Source organism: Mastomys coucha, unplaced genomic scaffold (genome assembly GCF_008632895.1).
Source record: "Mastomys coucha isolate ucsf_1 unplaced genomic scaffold, UCSF_Mcou_1 pScaffold18, whole genome shotgun sequence".
NCBI classification, from domain to species: Eukaryota; Metazoa; Chordata; class Mammalia; order Rodentia; family Muridae; genus Mastomys; species Mastomys coucha.
The window spans coordinates 88,223,864-88,228,763 of NW_022196900.1; the positions used below are offsets into that span (position 1 = coordinate 88,223,864).

Sequence of the window (4,900 nt, forward strand, 5' to 3'; positions counted from 1 at the left end):
CTCTCTTTCTCTCTCTCTCTCTTTAATTAAGAGAATACATTTATCTTATCCTTACTTCCTAGGCAACCCCGGTGCTTCTAGTCCACTAAAGAACTCTGGGTTGCTTCTAAAGAAATGTAAATCACAACCACCACCGTACTGCCTGCGTTGCGTCTGGTACTACGGATTACGGGTCAGAGCTGCGGGACCGGACTGTGAACTGCTGCCCTCGGGAACTGCGAACCACCCGAGAGCAAGAGGGAGACCAGATGTGGCAGAAGCTGGGCAGTCGTCCCCTCCCACACATTAACATTAATCCCGAGAGGGTAAAGTAAAGTGCCCAGTACAAAGGCTTTACACTGGCGTTATTTATGACCGACTTGGGGAGGGAGGCCGGCCAAGCCCCACCACGCGGCCGGCTCGTAAATCCAGGCACCATTCCGCAGCCGCAGCCGAGCGCAGCAATTCCCTCCCTCACAATCCGCTGCGCACGCTTCGGTAGCTTACAGGGGTGGGTGGGGAAAGGTAGGGTGAGGTGGGGACGAGCCAGGCACCTACCATCCAACCTGACTGTGGGACTTCATTCATCTTCGGCCCTCCAGGCAAGAAAGGGATTGCTGAAGATGTTTGAAAAAAGAAAAAACCGTTCTGGGGCATCATGGGTGATTCTTCCAAACCAGGAATTCGGACTGGAGCCAATAACGCGGAAACATATATAGGTAGGGGAGTTTCGAACCATCCAGATGAGGCTCTAGGGAGAATCTTCTAGGACTGAGACCCCCCCCCCCAGGGAAATTCTCTCCTCTCCCTTATAGTGATTTATCGGGGAATATGGTGGAGAGGTCTGAGATACCTAAATGCTGGTGCGGGGCAGGAGTGAGGCCCTGGGAAGGTGGTGTGCTGACTGCTTTGTCTGGGGCAGGGCTTGCGACCGCTGCTGCCCTTGCTGGCTGGCCCTAAGTGACTTAAATGCTCTGGGCCATGGTTGTCTGCTAGCTCTGAGTAGAGAGGCCTCTGGATGCTCCCAGACTTGAGGTCCAGACACTGACACCTCCCCTCTCCCTTTAACCCTACCCCCTACCCCCGCACTTGCAGGGTCGGGCCTGGAACTCAGCAGAGAGGCATCCTTTCCCACCACGTCCCACACTGGAGGCCGCCCGAGTACCATCTCACGACTGAGGGTCTTGACAACTGTGGAGGCCCCACTGCGGCCTGCAGCCCTGCCCTGTCGGATGAATGGCGTGACTGTGGACGCAAAGGCTCCCTAGGAAGCTTGCTGCCTAGGGGGACTTATGAGTGGGCCTCTGTCCCCTAGGCCGGTGGAAGTCACCACAAGAGAGGAGTTCTGACAAAGAGGCGCGCCTCTGCAGGCCTGCTGGATGCTCAACCTAAGGCTGCGTCCACGCAAGCCGACCAGGGCAGAATGTGTGCATGGACCCACATAGAACAAAACAGAGCATGGCTCTGTGGTGATGGAGTGATTTCGCACCCCCTTAACCGAGAGGACCTGGGGTTAGCTGCACGTGGCAGGGACCCGAGTGGATAACTGCTCTGACCTCCCCAGGGGAGCAGCAGGGTGGTTTGCCCGGAGTTCGCACGTGAGGCCGGAGGGCGGGTGCTCCTGAGGAGCAAGGACACGTGGGCACCAGCGTGGGCAGCGGGCACACTCGGGCATGGCTGGGGCCGGGCCGCCAGGGGGCACCCCACACATTCTCCATTTCTCCCTAGGTTGGGAACCTCCTAGAGGGTCCAGAGCCCGTGAGACACGGAGCCCGCTCACTGCCTCTTTGGCCGTGTAGTTTGTCACAGGAGTTGCCACATTCCTGTGGTACCTGTGGTGGACTCTCAAGTTGTCTCATAGGCCCCATTCCCCAGCTTCCCGCGAAATCCTGGCTGTGCTCTGGGGTCCCCAACTCCTCTGCCCATTCTCTGGGGTCAGGCTCCTGGAGACAAAGGAGAGCAAGCATCTTTAACCACAAGAGCGAGGCAAGTGCCACCGCCTAGGGATGGTAGAGCGACACCCCTGCAGCCACCCCAGTGGCCCCAACAGCTAAAGGTTCCACCTTGCTTTTCCCAGCCCAAGCACAAAACACCTAGCAGGTAGGCATTACTACACCAGGGTGGGTGTGTGGCCTGCCACCCTGCTCCTCTCCAGGGCTCATTCTGTACACAATGATGCCATTTTCCAACCTTACCGCACAGGGAGGCAAACGAGCAGACATTCCCCCAATGGGCACTTTTCTCTTGGGTGGGGGCGGGTCCTGCTGTGCCCTACCAGCTGGAAGTACTCAAGAGAGGAGGGTGATGATGACAGTCACAGGGCCACACCTGTTGTGGAGAGGAAGCCCACGTTTCCGCCCAGCAGCCCTGCTCCAAGCCCTTGGCAGATCCGCAACTCAAGTCCTTTGTGGGACCCTCCACTTCCTCCTAGGGTTTTAAGAGGCTCCTCCCAGTCCTCGCTCCTTTGGACTTCCTGGCTTGCCCCGTCTGGTTCCAGTTGACTGGACGAGGAGAAGACGTCTGCTCTGATAAGGCCTAGTGGGAACTTTTAGGAGGTAGGATGGAGCTGAAATGCCTGCGGCTGAGGCTTCGGGGCACTTCTGGGCAAGGCTCCACCAGGTTTCCTCAGGTCTTCAGAGGAACTAGCTGGGACTCCCCTAGGGCAGCTTTTAAGTGGACAGGTCTGTTAGCCCAGGAAGGAAACACCTGCAAGAGCCCAGAGAAGTGGCTAAAGAAAAGGACTGGCCTGGGTGCGTCACTTTACGGTGGGAGGGACTACTGGGTCCTTTAAGTGTTCTTATTTTGTAGACCAGCAGGCGTAAATGTGATCAAGGCAAGGCTGGATACACCTGCCACAGAAGCTGACGCCCCACGGACATGTGTGAAAGCCCGTCTCACAGACTGTACAAAGAACTGAGTAGCCGGGCAGTGGTGGCGCACGCCTTTAATCCCAGCACTTGGGAGGCAGAGGCAGGCGGATTTCTGAGTTTGAGGCCAGCCTGGTCTACAGCATGAGTTCTAGGACAGCCAGGGCTATACAGAGAAACCCTGTCTCGAAAAACAAAAACAGGGTCTGGCGAGATGGCTCAGTGGGTAAGAGTTCGGATCCCAGCAACCACATATAATGAGCTCACAACCACCCATAATGAGATCTGACGAGGGTGTGTCTGAAGACAGCTACAGTGAATTACGCTGGATCGAATGGAGCTGGAGCGAGAGGTCCTGACTTCAATTCCCAGCAGCCACACACATGATAGCTCACGGCCATCTGTACAGCTACAGTGTACCCATACACATAAAATAAATAAAATAAATCTTTAAAAAAAAAGAAAGAAAAACAAAAACAGTAACAACAACAACAAAAAAAGAACTGGGTAGAACAGGGAGCCACGCACAGCTCCATGAACTTCGGCTAGGGGAGGCTGCTCTATTGTCACAAGGCCTTATTCTCCAGTGGCTCCGGGGTCACCAAGTTCTGCCTTCTTCTCTCTAGGCTCCAGAGAGCCACAGAGCCCACATTAATTTTCCTGTCAGCAGCCTAAGGACACCTAGAAAGAGCCCAGCATCACCCAGAGTAGAGCTTCCAGAGTGGGCAGGGATTCAGCCGGCCACAGCCACTATCCTCTAAGGGACCTGAGCACTTGGTGTGACTAGTTCAGAGGCCTGAATCCCAACGTTGCCAGGTACTGGCAAGGCCACCTGGGGCAAGTCACTCTTCCTCTCTGGGACTCAGCCTTCAGGAAACAGAGCCTGGGTTTGGGAGTCTGGGTTCACCTTGTGAAACATAAACTGCTCCCCGTCCGGCCCTACATTCTGCTAGGATGGAGCAGAACCACACACTGTCCTTTGGACAACTCTGAAGTCTTAGCTGACTGAGCTGATGCACCTCTAGGTTAAAGTCACTGGGGAAAGGGTGTGCAGACCACACTGCCACCAGCTGTCTCCTCTAGAGATGGCTCAGGCAGCACACCGCCCTCCTGGCTTAAGGAGAAGATGAGGAATCCAGGCACTGCACATGGTAGGGCTGTGCCTGCCTGTCTTAAGTTTTTCTCTGTGTGTGTGTGTGGGGGGGGACACGGTACCCTCCCCCAGGATGGCCTCAGGGTGGTGGTGTCACATCACATTTCTGGCTTCTACCCCATCCATCCAGGCTCCTCCCAGTTCAGAAGGAAAAGCAGGCGTCTAGGTCACACAGAGGCCAGGGCAGGATCAAATGAGGTCCAGACTGCCTGGGGATTATCACTGTCCCAGCAGAGGCCACTGGCCAGCCACATATCTACAGAGACAGGATGAACCCTCACCCCCACCCCTCAGGCTGGGAGGTTCCTCTGCACGGGAGGCCTGCGGGAAGGGAGGCCTGCCTCCTCCTCCTCCTCATTTCCTATCTCCCTGCTTGTCACACTTTCCCTGAACTCTCAGACAGAACCGGAGCTGGGGTGATACTGGGAAAGGGACCTGTGGTCACCACCCCCTTCACAGCTCAGCCCAATGCCTGAATAGTCAGGGGACAGGCAGGCTGATGGCAAGCACTTTGCGCCAGGTGTTCAACACGTGTGCAGTCATTTCAACTCTGAGAACACCCTGTGGTGTTATTTGTTCTTAGAAAGATAGGGAAACTGAGCCACGGAGAGCGTAGGTGTGTTCTCCTCTCCCACCCGTCTCCTGTCTCCTTCCTCCTCCTTCTCCTCCTCCTTCTCTTCCTCCTCCTCCTCCTCTTCCTCCTCCTCCTCCTCCTCCTCCTCTTCCTCCTCCTCCAGGGCCCAGGGTAGAGAATAGGAGTGGAGGAAGTCACAGGCCTCACACATGGCTCTCTAGCATGAAGGGTCAGCTAGGGCACACATTCCCCCGAGCATAAGGCTCCAGAAAGGAGCAAGTGAGAACCAGCCTTGGGCCTCAGACCTCAGTACTGGCCCGCCCCCCC

At 56.1% G+C, this 4,900-nt stretch overlaps 1 long non-coding RNA gene across 1 annotated transcript; it reads left to right on the forward strand.

Moving 5' to 3' along the window:
• Positions 1–12: 12 nt before the first annotated feature.
• LOC116096743 lies at positions 13–2,185 on the forward strand. The gene is made up of 3 exons (XR_004121089.1): positions 13–305; positions 582–698; positions 1,075–2,185. It is a non-coding gene; the product is annotated as an uncharacterized LOC116096743 (long non-coding RNA).
• The last annotated feature ends 2,715 nt before the right edge of the window (positions 2,186–4,900 follow it).